This window comes from Rhineura floridana, chromosome 1, assembly GCF_030035675.1.
Source record: "Rhineura floridana isolate rRhiFlo1 chromosome 1, rRhiFlo1.hap2, whole genome shotgun sequence".
NCBI classification, from domain to species: Eukaryota; Metazoa; Chordata; class Lepidosauria; order Squamata; family Rhineuridae; genus Rhineura; species Rhineura floridana.
The window spans coordinates 322,957,475-322,979,394 of NC_084480.1; the positions used below are offsets into that span (position 1 = coordinate 322,957,475).

Consider the following 21,920-nt stretch of genomic DNA (forward strand, 5'->3'; position numbering starts at 1 on the left):
AGGCATCTGGCTGGCCACTGCGAGAACAGGAGGCTGGACTAGGTTGGCCCCCTTGGGCCTGATCCAGCCACAGGCTCTCCTTCATGTTCATTTCATTTGTTCAGTTCATTTGTTCCCAAGACAAGGAATGGCAAAAGACAAGGGTGGCCTTCCCAGTGAGGAGTCCTGCTGCTGCACGGAGCGAGGGTGTGATCTTGCCTGGTGTGCTGGGAGGGCCACGCTGGGCAGCCACAGGCTCTGCCCCACACGGTCTGAAGGACACCGGACACCCACTGCACCTCCGGCTCTTCCTTGGCAAAGGTCCTGGTCCCTTTTCCAGCTCTGTGGCAGCAGCTGACAAGAGCAGGGAGAGGCTGGCCAGGGCCTGTCAAGGCTCCGGTGGGCAAGCAGCCCTGCTGCCAAAATCTCCTGTCAGGAGAGTGCTGCTTGGGATGGGGCGGGGTGTGTGTGGAACGAAGCACCCCCTGCTGCAATTCGCTTTACATGCACACACACAGCTCAAGATGCCTCCTGGCCACCAAGCGTGTCCCTCTCGCCCAGGAAGAGGCCTGGTGTCCTCCAGCGCCTGCCTGGGGAACATGGTGCCACCTGGTCACCCTTCACTCGGGTGCTGACCTGAGCTTTGTGCCTCCATTGTAGCACGGGCGGGCAGTACACCTTTCCCTTCCTGCTCCTCCCTGCCGGATCCTGAATTCCTTGGGGGAGGGGTGCCTAAGGAGCCTCTGTCTTCACAGCCCCAACATGCCCCTCAAATCTCTCTGGCTTTGGGGAGCTTACAGGGCTATTCGGAGGGGCTGGCAGGCCTCCTTCATCTCTCTCCATCCAGAGTCAGGATCCTTGACTGGCCCTGGCCCAAGTCCAGTCCTCAGAAGCCACCCCTGATCATCAGGCCAGTCTCTGAATACGCCAAATCCCCTCATGTGTTCAGCAACAGCACCGGGGGTGGGGTGGGGGCAAGGGGGCAACTGTCCCCCAAACAAAGAGCTCATCCCCCCCAATATATTTTGCCCACCTAGAAATATGCTTTGCCCCTTCTGTGCCCCTGTAGACATTTTTCCTGGTGCTGCTATTGGTCGGGTTTGGTCACTGGGACAGCAGCCTTCAGCTGCTGGAGCCCCACAACAGCCCTCCAGGGAAGGCCTGGGCACAGAATCAGCCCCCAGCACAGCCCAGTGATTTTGGAGGAGGGCTAACATAGAACAGCCAGTGAAGCCACCAGGCAATGACCCTCACCTGGGCTGTGTACATATGCACATAGGCACAAGTAGATGGCTCTCCTTCCTCCCCCCCACCCCCACCCCAATGCCAGTGTTTTCTGCTGCAACTGGAGGTGTGGGCTGTTGGGTGCCCCGTGCGGGTGCTGCAGGTGGGACGGAGTTGCGGGGCAACCCACAGGGCCTTCTGAGTCTGTTGGATCACAAAGAGCTCCTCTTTCCTCCTCTGACATCAACCAGGGAGGGCACAGAGGTGGCTGTGTGGGAGGGGTGGGAGGACCCGGAGGGGGCAGCATTTCTGCTCTTCTCCATGGGAGCCATTGCTTGTTGAAATGCTAAGTGACAGGGGCTGCAGCCGTTCTCCTCTGGGGCCAAGTGTGAAAGTCTGCTACCTGGCCATAAGCCCTCCTTTGGGAAGCTGGGTGTGGGGGCCCAGAGCCTACCTTGGAGTCAGAGCCAGCGTTGCTTGGACCTGAAGCAGCCCCACAGGCCAGGCCAGCTGCAGGTGAAGGCTGGGCCGGGGGCCATCAGGCCAAAGGCCCTTCTTCACAGGGGCCGCTTGGGAGCCTCTGCCCCGTGAGCCTTTCTGTGTGGGACGATCCCTGCCCTTGCCCTTTCTGGGCCAGCCAGTGCCAGTTCCCGGCTGTCCTTCCAGGGACCGGGGCACTCCATCGTTGTGGTTGTGGTCTGCTTTATTGCAAATTTATTTGCAATGCTGGAGCCGCACACGGAACTCAGTCCAGGCTTGTCTTTCTACTCCTGTCTGCAAACACCTGGAAAGTTATGGGTCAGCTCAGGCCCTGCCCAGCGGCGCTCCAGGCATTCACCCAATTGCCTCAGCCTGTGACACAGTGGCCAGAGCTCAGGAGCTGACCCAAAACCCCACAGCTGCTGCTGCTGCTGCTGCTGCTGCCAGACTGGGCTGGGGAGTGGAGAAGGTCCTTCCATGGTGAGATAAGAAGTGCTGGTGGCCTCTGAGCTGGCAGAAGTGCCGTTGGGCTCCTTGCACACCTGCCCTTCTCCCGGACCTGCAGGGACCGCAAGTGAACCTCCTCCCACAGTGGCCTGTCACAGAGGGGCTCTCGAAAGGTGGGGCTGTGGCAAGGCTGTCCACAGAAGTATTTCTGGGGGGGAGGGAAGGGCTATGAATTGTTACTATAGATCAGTGGCAGCCCACTCCGCCCACCATTACATTTGACATTCTGGAGGGGGGCAACAAGTGCCCCCTTGCACTCCAGACACCATTGGCTGTTGGCTCACGATGGCTTCCCTCCCATGGCCTCAGAGGTGCCTGGTTGCCTGTCTTGTTCTCACACAGCTCCAGAAGATGTCTGGTGATGGTCTTTGAATTTGTGAATGTGGGGCGTGAGAGAGGTGATTTCTTTTCCCTCTACCTGTCTCCAGGGTTGCTTCTGCCTTTAGCAACAGGCAACCCCCTGTGAAGATCAGAAATGTTGCCTTTCCCTGCGGTTTCCACTAGCACCGTCACTCCTGTTGGGTCCCTACTACACAGGAGGCCGGGGGGGGGCAGGGTGTGTGCGCTCTGGTATGTATGTGGATGGACTCACCCGTGCATCTTCGTTTGCATACATTTGTAAGTATTTTCATATGAAAATGTGTGGATTTATGACAGCCTTGTTTGCGGAACAGCACCCGTTATCTCAAATAAGCTAGCAAGGAAAATCAACTGCATGGAAATATCTCCAGACCCTTCCTGGAAAAGCAGCAGCCATCCAGAACTCGAACCCACAACCCTGGAGCACGAGGAAGTCCTCAGATGGGGCTCTGGAGGGTGGGGGGCTCTGAGGAGGTGGAAGCCGCTGCACGAAGAGCTGCACCTGCTCAAGGCTCCTCCTCCTCCATCAAGACGCAGGAGCCCACCCCACATCCCACCCCTGGCCTGGCTCACTGCAGTACATTCCCTTACAGCACTGGGTTGAGTCAGCCGCGTGAGGATCTTTGTCAAATGCTTCTTGAAAGTCCGTTTGGCTCCTTCATCTGCAGCACTTTTCTGACAGAGGTGTGAGAAAATGTAATTTGTGCATGCACTGACATGTGTGAAAAATTGTGCAAGGGACTCTTTTCCTACAGTTACTTATGTTGGGAAGTTCCTGCACTGGCAGACATGCATGGCATTTTTGCACATAATGGTGTACACAATTATGTATTTTGTTTCCACCCCCCCCTTTCAGAGGCCTCAGTCCTCCCCCACATGTAAAAATGTGTACTGCCTTCAAGTTGATTCCGACTTATGGGGATCCTATGAAGAGGGTTTTCATGAGGCTGAGGGCAGTGACTGGCCCAAGGTCACCCAGTGCGCTTCATGGCTGTGTGGGGATTCGAACCCTGGTCTCCCAGGTCATAGTGCAACACCAACACACTGCAGCCCCTGCTGAGAGAGTGAGAGGGTGTTCATCTTCAGGCACCTCCTCCTCCCCCGCTCCCCTTTCCATGGGACCCAGCAGCACTGGGCCGACTTACCTGAGTTCCAGAGATGTGGGACTCCCAGTCCCAGGCTGGCTCCCTGGGAGCCTGTCTGCCCCGCCCTATGCCACAGGCTGTCTCAGCTTCTAACAGGTCACTAACCCTTTTGGTCCTCCAGTTAGCAAGACAAAGACAAAATGCACCCCAGTGACTGGTGGGCTCAACGCCAGAGGAATGCAGGGCACGCATCCAGGTGGGAGATGGCAATCAGCTCTCCGAACGGCGAAGAACCACCCTGCGCTCTTCTTAATGCCGTGGGAAACTCAGAGCGGTGACACATGCCTTTCCTTTCATGTCAACATGTTGCGATGTTGCCCTTGTTCTCTCACACACACATACACACCCCAGGAAGGAGACCTTGGGGTTACTGGGATTTGGTATATACAGCACCAGCATGCAAAAATGAATAGTCTGGTAAGACTGGTGGTTGAAACAGGAAAGAAACGTAAGGTTTATTGTTACTGGAAAATGTTATGTTAAGTTACGTTTTATTTCTAGGCCGCCTTTTGGCCAAATAGGCCCCCAAGGCGGCTTACACACAAATAAAAATACAAATACAAAATACAAATAAAAACAATACAATTTACAAATAAAAAAAATCAAACCAACAAAATTCTAACATTTCTAAAAAACAAGATCAGCAAACCAAAAGCATTCATCTTCCTGGGGGCAGTCCCCAGAAAAATGTCACTAAGAGCAGGGGGGGCAAGGCAGGTGAAAAAGGTTGCCCCTTGATGGTCCCAGCACAGTCTCACCCCTGCAGCAGCCATTCCGAGCACAAGCACTCATGTGGCCGTTATGAAGTCATGCACTAACTCTAAGAAGGAGGAAGGAAGTAAAGCCTTAGAAAAATTCTACGTTTCAACAAGTAGTTACTAAAGAATCAGTGAGAGAAGAATAGGTTGCCTTTCTGTCTGTCGCCCCCCATTGGTTCAAGTTACTTGTTACAAGCATTGGCTCTTTATTTCCAACAGAGATCATAATGGATTGCTTGATGAAGACGTTGACGCAGTGCGCGGCAACTGTAAAAAAGGTAAATTCCATGCTGGGGATCATTAGGAAAGGGATTGAAAATAAAACTGCCAATATCATAATGCTGCTATATAAATCTATGGTGTGGCCGCATTTGGAATTCTGTGTACAGTTCTGGTTGCCTCACCTCAAAAAGGATATTGTAGAGTTGGAAAAGATTCAGAAAAGCGCAACCAAAATTATCAAGGGGATGGAGCGACCCCCCTGTAGGAAAGGGTGCAGCACTTGGGAGTTTAGAGAAAAGGCGAGTCAGAGGCGACATGGTAGAAGTGTATAAAATTATGCATGGCAGGGAGAAAGTGGACAGAGAAAAGTTTCTCTCTCTCATAATAATAATAATAAAATAATAAAATTTTATTTGTTAGTCGCCCATCTGTCTGACTTAACGGACACTCTGGGCGACTTACACAATATAAAATACAATATAAAACATATGCATACAACAATCATAATATTAACATCAGTTCATCTAAACCATCCTTCAATAATACAGCATAATAGCCTAACCCACCCCAGAGATCCCATAGGCCTGCCTGAATAGCCAGGTCTTTAAGGCTCAGCGAAAAGCCATCAGGGAGGAGGCATGTGGAAGGTCAAAAGGAAGCAAGTTCCAGAGGGTGGGGGCCACGATCGGAAAAGCCCTCTCTCTGGTCCGCACCAGCCTAGCTGTTTTTACCGGTGGGACCGAGAGAAGGTCTTGTGAGGCTGATCTTGTTTGGCGGCATATTTGGTGATACTGGAGGCGTTCCTTCAGATAAGCTGGGCCAAAACCGTATAGGGTTTTAAAGGTTAATACCAACACCTTGAATTGGGCCTGGTATACAACTGGCAACCAGTGTAACTCCATCAACACTGGGGTGATATGGTCCCGGCGACGGCTCTGCTTTATTAAGCGTGCCGCCGCATTCTGTACCAGCTGCAGTTTCCGGACCATCTTCAAGGGTAACCCCACGTAGAGCGCATTGGATATCCAAGGAAGCTGAATTTTGGAAGATTCAGGACAGAGAAAAGAAAGTCCTTCTTCACACAGTGCAGAGTTAAACTAGGGGATTTGCTCCCACAAGAGGCAGTGATGGCCATCGACTTGGATGGCTTTAAAAGAGGATTAGACAAAATCATGGAGGACAGGGCTATCCGTGGCTACTAGCCCTGATGGCTATGCTCGGCCTCTATAGACAGAGGCAGTAGCTTCCAAATACCAGTTGCTGGAAACTGCAGGAGGGGAGGATGTTCTTTGCACTCAGGTCCTGTTTGCGGTTTCCCATGGGCAACCGGTTGGCCACTGTGAGAACGGGATGCTGGGCCAGATGGGCCCCCTTTGGGATGATCCAGCCGCAGGGCTCTTCCGAGGTTGCCCACAGGTGGAGATACAGCTTGTTTTCAGCCGATGTCCTCTAGATTTCTAAGGGAGCTGCCAACACTATGACGTTCTTGCAGAGCGTCTGCCACAAACTGCATTCTTGGTTCAGTCAGGTGCTGCTGGACAACATCACCCCCATCCAGGTGAGGAAGAAAAAAGATATACCTTCTTGTGCCAAACTGATGTCTCCAGCTATTTAGTTTCCATGGCAACATATTGGCCCTTGCTTACCATAGCAAAGGGGATACTTAAAAACTTGGTCAGGGTTATTTACTTAATGGAAGAAACGGCTTTGATCATTTTTGCAGTCCTCTTCCCGTATAGAACCCAATCTTATAGCTGGAATTGTAGGGATTAGGTTTGCATGCAGAAGGTCCTATGTTCAATCCCTGGTGTCTTTGCTTAAAATGGACTCAGAAGCAGGTGATGCCAAAGGACTGTGCCACACGCTGGCATCTCTTCCTCCTCCTCCTTCTCCTCACTCTCACCTGCCCCAAGCCAGGTCCCAGTGGGGCAGGAGAGGGGGCTGGTTGAACTCTCTTACATCAAGCCTTGAGCGGGCGGAGGTGCCTCCTCCAGCAAGGATGGCTCTGAGAGAGTAAACAGCCCCACCAGTAGTGTAGCGGCAAATTCAGAAGTGCAGGATCCTTTCATGATAGTCACAGCCACACTGCTGCCTCTTGTTTTGATGGTGGGTTGAGAATGAGATCCTTGTTAATGCCTTCCCCCCCAACAACAGATGGACCTAGGAGCCAGCAAAAGAGAGTGTTAGCTACTGAACAGAGTATTCTAAGTGGCTGACAAACCTCCTTTCACTCTGATTGGCTCCAATCAGCAGGAAAGGAGAAGCAAACATGTTAAGAGGACTCTTCTCAGTGGCTAACACACTCCCCTTTCATGCTGATTGGCTGATAGGATGCTGGAGACATTGGGACCCTGGACGACTATACCAAGCCCCACATAAGAAGCCACTCTTCTTGCTCACTCAGCCTGGCTGCTCTTCCCACTGGGTGACCCTACTCAGCCCAGCTCTGAAGGGAAGACAGAGGGTGAGGCAGGCAAGACTCTTCCCCTCCCATGCCAGTTTTACCTGGGACTGGAGAAGGGGGCAGTGAAGGAAATGGGGTGGGGGCAAGCAGGTAATGCAGAAAAGGGGCTTGCACAATCAGAGTGTTGCAACCACCTCCTGATGGGGCTGGAACCAAGCCATGTTGCTCAGGGTGGGGGGGGGAGTGGAGGTCTTTGCCTGCACTATTTGGAGTTGGGGGGGGAGGTGGCATTTAAATGAGGAAAAGCTTTGACTTCTTGTGAGTGGTGCAGTCTCAGTGGGGAAGGGGGTGGCACTTAGAGGTGAAGCCCCCCCCACATCCACTTGGGGCCCGGAGGTTTGAGCACAGGTCTCTCATGCCACATCTGTATACATTGTGAGGCAGTGCTGCTGCGAGAAAGGGGGCTCCCTGCTGGTGGGGGGCACTAACCTTTACCCTCCCCATCTCCTCCTCTGTGTGAAATGGGGCGGCAGGTTGATGGCTCCAATGGGACAGTGTAGCTGGATGGGGGGCAGAGGAGGGTGGAGAGCACTGGGCCCAATTCATGTGGGGCTCAGTTGGATAGACACGGATTTTGTGTGTGTGTGTGTGTGTGTGTGTGTGTGTGTGTGTGTGAGAGAGAGAGAGAGAGAGAGAGAGAGAGAGAGAGAGAGAGAGAGAGAAAGGAACTGGGTCTTCTCCTCTCCTGCCCCAATCAACCTCTTCCCTCCCTCCAGGACCTTGATGGCATCTGGAGGAATCATACAATAGTAGAGTCGGAAGTCCAACTCCCTGCTCAATGCAGGAATCCAAACAAAAGCATCCCAACAGGTGGCAGTCCTGTGCCTCTTGAACACTTCCAGTGGGGCATAGCCCACCACCTCCCCAGGTCATTGGTTCCATTGTCATATGGCTCTAACAGTTAGGAGGTTTTTCCTGATGTTCAGTTGAAATCTGGCTTCCTGCAACTTGAGCCCATTATTCTGTGTTGTGCACTCTGGGACGATCGAGAAGAGATCCCATCCCTCCTCTGTGAGACGTTTCATGTACTTGAAGAGTGCTATCCTATCTCCCCTCAGTCTTGTCTTCTCCAGGCTAAACATGCCCAGTTCTTTCAGTCTCTCCTCATAGTGCTTTGTTTCCAGTCCCGATCATTGTTGTTGCCCTCCTCTGAACCCATTCCAGTTTGTCTGCATCCTTCTTAAAGTGTGGTGTCCAGTACTCAAGATGAAGCCTAACCAGTGCCAAACAGAAGGAACCAACACTTAACATGATTTGGAAACTATACTTCTGTTAATGCAGCCTAAAACAGCACTTGCCTTTTTTGCAGCCACATCACACTGTTTGCTTGTATTCAGCTTTGAGTACCATTCTGTAGCCCACTTTGGATTCCCTCCAGCCCACATTTACCTAGCTTGCTAATCAAATTATCATGGGGCACTTTGACAGATTGAGATATATTATGTCCACAGCTTTCCCAGAGAGTTTACCCAATCTGTTACATGACTGTTGTTTGTTATGATGATTTTTTGTATGCCCAAAACATTTTTCCAGTCCTGCACAGGAGGCCTCTGCTGGCTTGCTGGTTTTGCAACAGTCACTGACTTCTTATATTGTGAGCTGCCTTGAGGGGTCAAAAAGCCAGGTGGGAAGGCACCAACACCTGCAGGTGAGTAGGGTATGTACTGTGTGACTGGCTGAGTGGGGGCTTTACCTGGGGGGTGACTCTACCATAGAGGGCAACAGTCTCTCTCTCACACACACACTTTTCTTTCTGGGTCCATCTTTTGGGGGTCCCTTGAAGGAGATTTACAGTGGCACTGTGACCCTGACTAGGCCTGTCCGTTCCCAGCTGTGGACTGGTCCCCATTCCCTGTACATGATCTTTCTCCCCACCATGGAGGGGAGGGGGAGGGATGGAGTAACAGAGGGAAAGGGGAGGCGGAAGTGGCTCATCACTCCTTGTCCAAGCAGGAGGAGATTCATACCCCTCCTCAGTCACAGGAAGGCTGGGAGGTTACTACAATTTACGGGGGGGGGGAGACACACTTTCCCTTTCAACTCTGACTAGGGCCCTGGAAGGATCTCTCCTTGCAGAAACGCACCTCAGAATCTTTTTGCCATTGAGATGTGGGGTGGGTGGTGGGTGAGGAGGGTCCTTCTGTGGTTAATAGTGAGGTGGATGCCATTGAAATGGGGGTGGGGAGTCTGGCTTGACAGGAATGTGGTGCCTCTCAGCCCAGGTGCCCCTTGCTGAGCCTGCTCTCCTCACCTGAGACAGGCAGAGCACCGGGACATCATGTACGAACATCAGAAGAGCCTGCCTGCTGGATGAGGACAAAGGGGCCATCTAGTCCACCCTCCTGGCCTCAAAGAGGCCCATGGGAAGCCCGCAAGCAGGCCCTGACCATGAGCCCTCTACCCCCTGCGGTTTCCAGCAAATGGCAACCAGAAATATGCTGCCTCTGACTGTGGGGACACAGCATAGCCATTATGGCTAGTAGCCACTGATAGCCTTTCCCTCCGTGTATTTGTCTAATCCTCTTTTAAAGCCATCCAAGTAGGTGCCATCACTGCCTCCTCTGGGAGCGAATTCTACAGGTGAGCTGTACCCAGGGTGAAGAAGTCCTTCCTTTTCTCTGTCCTGATTCTAGCGTTCAGCTTCATCGACCGTCCACGGGTCTTCGTGTCACTAGAGGGCAAAAAACGCTCCTCCCATCCTGACTTGCCCAGCCTAGCCTTGGGATGGAACTCCCATGTGCTCTCTGCTGTGGCTCAAGGTCAACACCCACACCTGCAGGGAAGACTGCTGGGCAGCAGGACAGGGGCAACCCCTGAAGCGTGTGCGGAGGCCTGGAAGAGGGTTATGTGCAGCAGCAGCGGCAGCAATTCCGCTTCAGACACACCAAGGCACGGAGGAAGAGCCTCTAGCCGGCAGTCAAAGAATTTGCCAATGCTTATTATCGACTGTCTGAAGAGTAAAGAAAACTACCTCTAAGGTGTTCCTAATGGCTAATTGTCAATCTGGAGCCCCCCCTCTCCCCACTGCCCCCCTTTCCTCTCACTCGCCCCCACTGATGCTCCTGCACATGCAGCTCTTGACAAACAGCCAGGAGCACATTGCACATGTGTGAGATTGCATGCTGCCTCTTCCACACCATCCCCTCAGGTCTGGGCAGAATCCACCCCATGTGGGCTGTGGAGGCAGGTGCAGGACATGCTCAGGCTGTGTGTGTGTGTGTGTGTGTTTGCACTGCACCATCTGGGATGGGCCAATGTGTCATCCTAGGGCGGGGACATGGAAGGAAGGTTTAAAGCCAGGGCCGACCCAGCTTGGCAGAGTTCGAAAAAACAGAAGGAGGAGGAGGAGGAGGCGGCAGCAGAGCACCTTGCCTACCTCAGGACGCACAGGTAGGGCTGGGGAATCCATGGGCCAGAGCCACCAACTGGAGAAGCAGTGCCTGCAGGGTGGGGATTAGGGCTGTTTCTTTGGGAAAGCCAGGGGGTGCTGGGCACTGGTGACCTCGGCAGAGGCAGGCCTGGGGTTGTAGATCCCCAGGCTGCTGGCAGGTGGAGGGGGAGAGAAGCAGTGAATCCTGCTGGCCCAAATGACTGGGACCACCTTGGACAGGCTTCACTGTGGTGTGGTGGCTCACTTTCTGTTTGGGACAGAAACACTTTCTGTGGCTCACTTTCTGTTTGGCACAGGCCTCACCCAGGGAGTGGAGAAGGCAGCCGCCTTGCTCTCCTTGTGCCTTCCCAGTATATCTGTGGCTCCCACCAGCTCCTTGCCAGATGGATCCCCGCGCTCCCCTGCCCTAGGCAATGCCTGCAACATTCCTCCCACTGCGCATGTCTCCTCCACAGTTTGCTAGCCCACATCCCCGAGGACTCCCCTCACCCTGCCCAGCCCTCTGCTTTCCTCTTTGCGGTGCTTTGCATCTTCCACCATGTCAGCTCTGCCTTTGGTGCCAGCGCTAGGCCAGAGCAGCAGGAGGACCCCCGCCCAGCCTCTCTCTCCAGACCAGCCAGAGCTGAGGCTTAGAGCAGCAAGGCCTCATTGCCAGGGGGGAAGCCCAGGTGCAAAGTGCTGCTCTGGGAATCAGGTGTGAGATGCGCCAGCTCCAGCCCGTTCAGAAGAGAGGTGGCAGCAGGGCCACACTGATCGGGGCCCTGGCAGTGTCCAGGAGGGATGACTTCCATGCATTGTAAAGCACTGGGGCTACTGGGAATTTCCAGCCAGTTCAAAATGCGGCAGGTCAGCTCTTGGCTCAGTTTTCCCAATTCAAACAGTTTGTTTCTGGACACAATCCAAAGTGCTGGTGCTGTCCTAGAAAGCCTTCAGTAACTTGTGGGGCAGGGCACCTGGAGGGCACCTCCTGCTCACCTGTGAACTGGCCCGTTCGTTGAGGTCTCTGGCTCCTCCAGACATTTGCTCCGGGTGCCCCCAGTGGTTCAGTGGGGCTTTTCAGTGGTGGCACCTGGGGTTTGGAGCTCCCTTCCCAGGGACACACCCACCTGGCACCTTCACGGTCTTCTTTCAGGCACCAGGTGGAGCCAGCTCTGCCAGCCCTGCTCTCTGTAACAGACACTTCTGCTGGGTGCTGACGCCGTTCGCAATTTAGGGATTTAATTTTATTGATGTGGGTTTTTTGTTTGATATTCATTTATTAGCAGCCTTTACACTTTTTTAAAAGAAGGCAGATTGTAATTATATCCTAAAAAAATGCAAGCTCCTGGCTGAAATGAGATTTCAAAAGGTCTTCCCTCTCCAGAGGCCAGTGTCTGTCTCTGAGGACTCATCCTGTGATTATCCAGAGCATCTAAGACCTGTGCCAATGTGGTGAGGCCTGGCCCCTGGGCAGCAGCGGCAGCAGCAGCAGAGGGGTGCCCTTGTGTGAGTCTTCAGAGCCCAGACAGTCCCACCCCTAATGCGATGAGGAAGGAGATTGTGAATGGGTCTGACAAGGCACTTGGCTTCATGAGTCCCATGATGGTTGCCCAACTGGGCCACCTGTAGCTGAGCCCCCTGCTGCAAGGTCCTGCCCCAACTCCCCACCCTTTCACAGGAGTGGTACAGGATCTGGAAGGGACCTGGCAGGCTCAGAAGTGAGAGATGCAGTCCAGAGGCCAGCTGGTGGCAGTGACCAGGGCGTGGTCTCTGTGATGCATGACTAGGGTGGTACGAGGGGGTGACTTTGGGCTGTGGAGGTGGTTGCAGCGTGCCAGGACCTGCTAGCTGATGCCTCAGGTGCCTGCAACTCACCTTTCCTTACCTGGGATACTTTATTATTTATTTCTTATTTTATTTTATTCATTTATATCCTGCCTGTTCCCCAGAACTAGGACTCAAGACAGCTTACAAAAATGAAAACAAATACAGCTGAAAATATATGAATAAAACATACAGAAGTTACAATTAAAATATAATTAAACTAACTTTAACTAACTCTGCCTGACGAGGTGCGCCTGGCGCCCACACTGTTATCCTTTTGGTGCCAGGTCAAGACTTTCCTCTTCTCCCAGGCATTTTAGCATGTGTTTTAAATTGTTTTTAAAATATGTGTTTTTAAAATTGTATATATATATATTAATGTTTTTAGTTATTGTAAACCGCCCAGAGAGCTTCGGCTATGGGGCGGTATATAAATACAATAAATAAATAAAATCACTTGTGCTTCTCTGATCTGAGTAAAGGGCAATGAACCAGCCACTGCTTTTGTGCTCCCCAAAATTTTCCAGGTACTTCTATGGTCCGGCTGTGGAGTCCCCTCCACTTGGTAGGGATATAGGAGCTATTCAGGCAGAAGCTGGACGCTTTCGTGCCACTGTTCCTGGGCATCTTCAGTTGACAACAGGCGGGGCCACAAAAGACCTGCCTGCAGGGGCGTTGTTGTTAGGCAGTGATGCAGAGGGTCTGAGCCCCTGCATCTTCTGTGCCAGACCCTTCCAGGCCTCCTGCCTCATCCCTCTTTTTTTCCCTTTAAATGTTCATGCTTCACACTAAAACCATATGGCTTCTCCCAAAGAATCCTGGGAACTGTAGTTTGCAAGGTTGTTGGGAATTGTCGCCCTATGAGTGGTAAACTATGGTTCCTAGGATTCTTGGGGGAACCCATGTGCTTTAAATGTATGGTGAGCCCCCCAGGCACCACCCACTATGTTAATTTGCCCAAAGGCAAATTAAGCCCTGACAGCAAGAGACAATTTAGGGTTCCCCTCGAGTCAGCCTAAATTTGCATATTATCATATAAATTAGTATGTGCATATTTTATGCACATTTGTTCCCTGGGTCTGTGCTCCATGCAGTGTGTGTGTGGGACTACAAAGCAGCTTCACCTCTCCATGGCTGGAACGCGTCTTGGTCCAGCAAACCTCTGCTAGCTGTGGGCATCTGCTAGTCCCTAGACTAGCCAAAAAGCAGCAAAAGGGAAGAGGGGGGAGGCTCTCTTCCCCCCCCCTGCCCTGGCCCCCTCCTGAGGCAGACACTCCCTGCTGTGCTGTGTGTCTCTCTTTCTCCATGGGCCCCCAGGCAACTCTCCACTCTCCCAGCAGCGGCTGCCTGGGCATCAGGAACGCGCACGTGTTGCAATTTCTCTTGCAAAACAAGCAGGTATTTAGACTTTCCCCCCAGATGATCCCTGAATGCTCAGGCAGGCAGCAGTGTAAGATAAGTGCTAATTTAAAAACTAGGTTCCCATCAAAAGAAGGATGATTCTGTACCCACCAGCTAGCCGCAAGCTGCTTCTGGAGGTCCCAGAGGACGCTGGGGTGGGGTGGATGCGACATTCATTTTTCTTTGACCCTGGCAATGATCTCCCCCTGCCCCATTATGAAGAAATAGTTCAACATGGTCCTTTTTTTCTTTGGCATTCCTGGGGTTTGGCCAACAAATTGTATCCTCTGTATCAATTCTGTTTTGCAGCTTTATAAGGGGGGAGCAGACTGCTGCATGAGGTCAGCTCCCTGCTGGAGCTAAGCAGGGTCAGGTCTGGCCAGTGCCTGGATGGGAGACCGCCTGTGGAAGCCGCCTTGGGTTTCTGGCATGAAAGAAAGGCAGGGTATAAATGTAATAAATAAATAAAGGTATATTGTTCTCAAGGGTGTGACCTTGGGGACAGAGGCCTGGCATGTCACTGCAGGCTTGTGGGGGCCCTTCCTTGTGTGAAAGGGGCCTTGCACCCAGAGGAGTGGCGTGGCCCAGCGGCAGTGGGCCCATGGCCGGTGTGCTGCTCAGTAGGGGACCTCGCCAAAGGCTCATCTGCCCTCCTTGTATGGAGAGCTATTGCTGCAGCAGCTGTGCCTGCTCCAGGCTCCCTCCTGGCACCAGCCCAGCCTGCCTCCTGCCTCCCTCGCATCTCCTTTTGGGACGAGAGTCCAGAGCTTTCTGGGTGGTCTGCCTGACACCTGCCATCTTCACCTCTCGGTCACATCCCTGACCAACCGTGGGCAGTCCTGTGCTAGAGCCACATCTGCTCTAACCTACTCTTCATAAACAGCAATTTTCTACATAATTACATTTGGATTAGGCCGAAACCACATAATTGCAGAATAATTACCTGTTAAAAGGTGTCACTTGCAAGCCTATCATGGTGCAGTGTGAAATGCAGTTTTCATCGCTGCTCCATGCAGGGGACTTGGCATATTATAAAGGTGCCTTCCTGAGCAAACAAGCAGAGAGTTTGAAGTGCCACCATTGTGAAGGAGGGATATCTTTTGTTCATCTGGTGCTTTTTGGTGATGTGGGGGGGGCTTTCCTTTGCACAGCAATGTGCTCTGTGTGGGGCTACCCTTGAGGTTGTCTGAAGGTTGCAGCTGGTGCAGAACATGGCAGCTGGATTGCTTGTGGGGACAAACTACTGCCAGCATAGGACACCTTACTTGCAGGATTTGCACTGGCTGCCAATCTGCTACTGCCCAAGTTCAAGGGGTTGGTACTGAGATGTATACAGCTCAGGACAAGGTTGCTTGAGAGACCCCCCCTTCTTTTCCCTTGTCTATTCAGAAGGCCCCTATGGTCTCCAGGAGAGCTCCTCCTTTCAGTCCCCATAATATCAGAAGCCCACTCCACAGAAACTCGGAGCAGGGCTTTTGGAAGGGCTGCCCCAGTTTCATGGGGCAGCATCCGCAGTGAGAAGCAGCAGGGACGTCCACTCTGTACTTTCCAGAAACAGTTGCAGGCACTCTTGTTCCAAAAGCCTTCCCAGCTGGCTGAAAAGGCCTCTGCTTTCAGGGTTTATCCTGTGTTGCTTTTAAACCCATCTCTAGTTGTTATTTTTTTGTAGTGTTTTTATGGTATGTTTGTAAAATGCCTCGAGACTCCTGTGGAAGGCGATTCATAAATGAATACAATATATAATAATAAATAAAATTGTGGAGCGGGGGGGGGGCAGAGTTAGCCGCAGACATGATGGGGCTCGAAGCAGATCAGCAAATGTGCTGCTGTCCTCAGGTGCCCAAGGGTGACCACCTTCTTTGGGCACCAGGAGATCCCACACGGCCACTCCCTCGGAGTAAAAACACAATAGGGATCAATGAAATAGCTGAACATTTGCGGCCTTTTCAGGCAGCCCAAACCTGAGGCTGTAGCCGCCTGCTGGTTCTGCCAGCCCTGCCATGGGGGAGGGCAAAGAGGCGCCTGCAACTGGGCATCCGCCCCCCGCCCGGCCTGCCTCGGAATGCTCAGTGGCCTTTGGAGTGCATCTCAAATCTCTCTGATGTGGCTTAGAAGCAGCCTTCCCTGCGCTGTACCTGCCTTGGGAGGGGCGGGGGGTGAAGGCAGCCCCCCTTCCAGTTAGGGGCTTCTGCCCCGTCACGATCTACCCAACCTCCCACCGGAGACTCTCTGAGTGCAAGGAGACGCTTGCATGTGGCCGGAGGTCTGCCAAGGCCACTGAGCCGGGGAGCCACGCCGGGAGTGGCGCCGTAACTCCAGAGGGGGCGAAGTGCACACGGCGCGGGAGGGGGAGGGAAGGGCTGTGCAGGGAAAGCCGCCAAGGCCCGGGGACTCGTTTGCAGCCGGTTCGGGTCCCCCCGTCCCAAGTCCGGCGGAGCTGCTCTTCAGAACCGGAGCCACTGAGCACAGGGAGCGCGTGGGCGCTCCGAAAAGGGTGGGGGGCGAGCTGAGGCTCCACTGCTGCTGGGCGTGGGGACCAGCCGGTGTGCGTGTGCGTTGCCGGGAGACGCTGCGGCCGCGCAAACAAGCTGGCGGGGGAGACACACATGCATTCGTGGCTGTGATTGCAGCCGTGCGTGTGTACAAGTCCAGAGAGGCGTGCCCAGCTTGGCACCTCTCATGCCCATCTCCCTGCCCGACCTGGGCCAAAGCAGGCAGCAGCTCTGGTGCAAGAGGAGGCGCCACGCCCAGGCGGGCGGGCGGGCAGGATTCCACTTCCAAGCGAAGGCGGATGAGGAAAGTTTCCAGGCGAGGCGACGCCCTTTGGCGGGCGGGACGGGGGCTTCTCCCGACCTGTCGCGTAGCTTTGATCGGTGGGAATCTGAGGCGTCGGCGCCACCCACCGCTCAGGCCTCCTGAGTTCAGGAGCGTTCAGCAGCTCCTGAGCCCCTCGTCTGCCGGGAGGCCTCTCCCACTGCGGGAATCCTGACCCTTCCCCTGCCAGCGCTGCAAAGAGAAGGCGCTCACGCCCTCCCCCAAAAGGGCCCCATGCCTGTAATAGCTGCAGAAGAGCCCGACATTTGCCTGGTGGTGAATCTGTTCCTGGCATGGGGATGCGGTGACGGGGAAGCTTCACCAGTTGGGTTTCTGCCTGCTGTGCAGACCCCTTCCAGGGGGAAAAAGAGTGTCCACCACACTCCCACCCGAGAGCCTGGTCTTGCTTACATTTCTGTGGGGCTGCTGCCAGCCAGCCGGGAAAACTGCTCCCCGCAGGAGGTCTGCCGGGGCACTCAAGGCGTCGCCGCCGCCTCTTCCATGGCCCCTTTGCAACCGAGGTGGACCAAATCGAGCAAGTCCCGGGCGGGCAGGGCCTTGCAATGAGGCCCCGGTTGCTGTTCTCGCCGCCACCCCACCCCCCGCGCGTGCTTTTCCAGAACGCTTGCAGGCTCCTTTGAGGCCATGCTTGTGCGTGACCATCTCCACACCCACCCAGAGGCCTGGCAGACGCATCTAGTGCTTCCTGGCTATTGCCCTGGCTGGGAACGACCGGAGATTGGGAGCATCTCTGTGGCTGTGAAGGGCTTGGAGGCGCCTGGGATGGCTGCAGGGAGACCACTCCTCCCCCACTCCCACAGCAAGGCCTGGGCATATTATCTGATTCAATACAAGGCATTTCCTCTGCCCCTGTGTAAAAAGATTGGATTCTGAGCGCAATATTCTGAAAATTGAGCTTTCGTTTAAAAAGGGCCCGGGGAGCAAGTTTCTAGCCCTCAGGGGTGAAGGTGTGTAGTAGCCAATGCCTGGTGATGTTGCTCAGGTCAGAGGTGGGCTCAGCAGGATCTGGGCTGCCAGATGCAGGGAGGGCATAATTTGTACTATGCTGTTTATTTATTTATTTATTTATTTATCTATTTATTTATTTATTTTCATTTCTAGACCGCCCATACCTAATAGCTCTCTGGGCGGTGTACAAAACGAGATTAAAATACAATATAGAATAAAATCAGTAACAAAGAAGAACACATTAAACTAAAACATTAAACATTAAAACATTAAAATGCCTGGGAGTATAGCCAGGTCTTAACCTGGCGCCTAAAAGAAAGAACCGTAGGCGCCAGGCGTATTTCCTCCGGTAAGCTGTTCCACAATTCGGGGGCCACCACAGAAAAGGCCCTAGATCTAGTAACAGCCCTCCAGGCATCCTGGTGAGTTGTGGTTGCTGCACCGCTGGTGTGGGTGACAACACTTAACAAGTGTACAGCCTCTGCCCCAAGGAGCTTGCAATCTAGAATTTGATGCTGGGGAAAGAATGTAGCTGCTGCAGCTGCTGCAGCTGTTCAGGCTGCATTGCAGGAAACACGGGCCAGGAGGCTGTGCCAAAGATTTTTTATTTTATTTATTATTTTATTTATACCCCACCTTCCTTCCAGCAGGAGCGCAGGGTGGCAAACAGAAACATTAAAAACACTTTAAAACATCATAAAAAGATCTTAAAATACAATTAAAACAAAACAATGTTAAAAACATTAAAAAAACTTTAAAAACATCTTTTTTAAAAAGGGTTAAAGATATTAAAAGACATATTAAAAGCAATTCTAACACAAACAGACTGGGATAGGTCTCAACTTAAAAGGCTTGTTAGAAGAGGAAAGTCTTCAAAAGGTGCCGAAAAGACAGCAGAGATGGCGCCTGCCTTTAAGGGGAGGGAATTCCACAGGGTAGGTGTCGCCACACTAAAGGTCCGTTTCCTATATTGTACAGAATGCACCTCCTGATAAGATGGTATCTGCAGGAGGCCCTCACCTGCAGAGCACAGTGATCAACTGGTTATATAAGGGGTAAGATGGTCTTTCAGGTATCCTGAGCTGTAGAGGGCTTTGTACACCAAGACTAGAACCTTGAACTTGGCCCGGTAGCAAATGGGCAGCCAGTGCAGTTCTTTCAGCAGCAGGGTGGCATGTTGGTGATACCCTGCCCCAGTGAGCAGTCTCGTTGCCGCATTTTGCACCAGCTGCAGCTTCTGGATCAACCTCAAGGGCAGCCCCACATAGAGCGCATTACAGTAATCCAGCCTGGAGGTTACCAGTGCATGGACAATAGTGGTCAGGCTAGATCTGCACCTGCCACAGGATGCAGTTTTCCTCTTGGCAAACCCAGAACACACCTAACTGAGCAGCCCACTGCCGGCCCAGCCTTGCCACCACCTTCCCGAAGCTATGCCTCCACCCGTTTCCCTTTCAGAGCTGCCCTACCTGCACCAGGCCTGCCTTGCTGGAGTGGGGTGTCGCTCCTCACAGTGGAAAACCACAGGGCCCTCTCTACCCTAGGAGGAAACTCTTAGGGGGGCCCTGGGGTTGACATTATTGGGCACGTGCCAAGACCCACATCCCACCAGGACACGCCCCCGGCCCTGTTGCTTCCCCTGCTTGCTGTGGCTGCCTGTTTGCCAACAGCATTGGGGGCAAAGAGACAGAAGGAGGCAGCCTCTGCCCACTTTGCACTTTCATCAGGGCAGCTGGTTGAATTGGGCCCAACAGTAGAGGGGGAGTGACAGCCGAGCAGAGGAGGGGGAGCCCATTCAGGGAGGGGCAACACTGATGGCCAACTTCCCCCTCCCAAAAAACCCCCTCTCCCCAAAACACAGTTTGCAACCTGCACATGGGAGGGGGAGGCTTGTATGGCTGGGGGATCTTGGTGAAAGGCAACACCACAGTGACTCCCCTACATTGGCTGCAGCAGTGCAAGGGGGCCTGGGGCATATGTTGTTCCTGTGCTCTCTGCAGCCACACACACCACTGGTTTTTTCTTTGCAGCACCTCTCTCATTTGGGTAGATGGAAGAAATGTCTGGGAGGCGAGGAGAGCCTTGCTCTGGAGCCAGTGCTCAAAGCAGCTCAACTGCTCCGTGTCTAAAATGAGGCCAGCTGTACGGCTGATGTCGTGTTATTGAAGGTTATGAAAACCCAAGTGGACTCTGAAGAGTCCTAAAAGGCTCTCTCAAGGCTGGGCATGGGCAACAAAATGGCTAATGCCTAAGCAAACGTAAAGCGATGCATGTTGGCCCAAGGATCCTAGCTTCATACCTACTAATGCTACACTGGGCTCCTGCTGGGAGGAAGGACAGGATATAAATCAAATAATACCTAAATAAATAAATAAATAATGGGTCCTACACTGGTAGCAACAGAGCAGGAAGAAAAATGAGTGTGTGTGTGTCATAATAAAATGTCACGAGAGCTCAGTGAAGATGCTGACCCAGTGTGTGAAGTCTGTGAAAAAAGTGAATTCCACGTTGGGAAACATTAGGAACAGAACTGAGAATAAAACTGCCCATAGCCTCGTGCCTCTATACAAATCTGTGTGCAGTTCTGGATGCCAGGCTATGTTAGGATATTGTTGCAAGATTGCTGCTTGGATTATCACTCTGTGCTGCATCATTTTGGGATTGGAAAAAGGAAAGAGAAGGACCAGCTAATGACTTCTGAATGGCTCAGAATGACTCCTTAATGGGAGCTAGTGGTTAGAAGATAGTTTCTTGATACAGAAATCTCTCTCGGATGCTCCAAGTGGAGAAAACCATCATTTAGGGAAGGTGACCCCATCTTGAGCTAAGCCAGGGGTGGGAGTCCTGCAGGAGGCCTTTAGATGTTGGACTCCAGCTCTGCTCAGCCCCAGACAGCATGCTCTATGGGCAGGGATGATGGGAGCTGTATTCCAGCATCTTCTGAAGGGCTGGAGATTCTCTCTCCCTGCCTGGAATGAGTGATGAAATGAGTGGCAGCTGCTGTCAGTTTTACAAAATGGCTCAGGCAGCATTTCAGAAGGTGAACTTGGGCTTTCAGGTACCTCTTCTGCATTTGGTGATTGTACCTTCTCAAGAACGGGAAAGGTGTTGTTGGTTTCTGTAAAGTATCCCATATTCAGTTTCAACAGAATATGATCTGGGTGTTTCCTCATATAGGAACTATTGTCTGCCACACCTTTTTCTCCATCAGCTGATGATATAAGCTCTCCTGGCTCCGAATGAGGTTGTTTTCATATTAAATTGTGCTGGTTATAACAATCTTTATAACGTCTCTTAGTTTGGAAAACTGAAGATGTCACTTTTTCCAGGTCAAACCATTGGAATGAATTTCTTATATATGGTTGGAATAGGTGTTTTGATCCGCCTTTCTGTTAGCAAATCTGCTGGGCCATATCCAGATGCTATCAGTGGTGCTGCACTGTCCTTTGAAAGAGCAATATCACTATTTGCTTGAGGGTAATGAGGGCCAGTGGCAATACGGCAACAGTTGTAAGATGTCAGAAACGACTAGAATTCTGTTGTTCAATGGAGATCATTGTTAGTCAAGCATTCATTAGGCATGCCAAAGCAAACAGGTATTCTTCAATTGTTCAGCAATGCAAAGGGAGGTCATGGTAGACAAGGGAAGTATCTTGAGTAATAGTTCATGAGAACCAATCCATGCCAGCCTCCCAGTTCACAAAGGTCAGTTGCTAACCTTTTCTAAAAATCTGTCAGGTAAGGTCTATTATCTGACATGAGAAAAGGTGCTTTCTGCTGTGTCGATCTGTTTCTTCCACTGAAGTCACAGGATACGATTTTGCTCTATATGTTATTCCCAATACCAGGCCTCCATGCTGTCTGTTTGACTCACTTGCACCATGTGGTGAGACCCTGATGTCCTTGGTGGATAAAGTCTAGTCTAGATATGAACATAAAGAAGAGCCTGGCTGCTGGATCAGGCCAAAGGGGGCCCACCTAGACCAGCATACTCTTCTCATAGTGGCCAACCAGGTGCCCCTTCTGGGAAGCCCCCAAGCAGGACCTGAGTGCAAGAGCACCCTCCCCTTCTGCAGTTTCCAGCAACCTGTGTTCAGAAGCATACCATCTCTGACTATGGAGACAGAGTAGAGCCATCATGGTTAGTAGCCAGGGACAGGTCTAGCATTTTTTCCCTCAGAGATATGGCTTCCTTTTGTTATTAAGGAAGAGTTCCTTCTTAAAGTGGGGGGGAGGTAATGAGTGGGGTACCGCAGGGCTCGGTCCTGGGCTCAGTGCTGTTCAACGTTTTTATTAATGACTTGGATGAGGAGGTACAGGGAACACATCAAATTTGCAGAAGAGAAAAAATTGGGAGGGCTAGCTAATACCCTGGAGGACAGAAACAAAATTCAAAGTGATCT

At 52.3% G+C, this 21,920-nt stretch overlaps 1 protein-coding gene across 1 annotated transcript in view; it reads left to right on the forward strand.

Annotated features, from left to right (window-relative positions):
• The first annotated feature begins 10,463 nt into the window (after window positions 1-10,463).
• Window positions 10,464-21,920, forward strand: part of LOC133375535 (epiplakin-like) — a 54,695-nt gene continuing 43,238 nt past the window's right edge. Inside the window, exon 1 of the mRNA XM_061607235.1 lies at window positions 10,464-10,529. The gene's annotated coding sequence lies outside the window, so the exon portion shown is untranslated. The remainder of the gene's footprint in view (window positions 10,530-21,920) is intronic.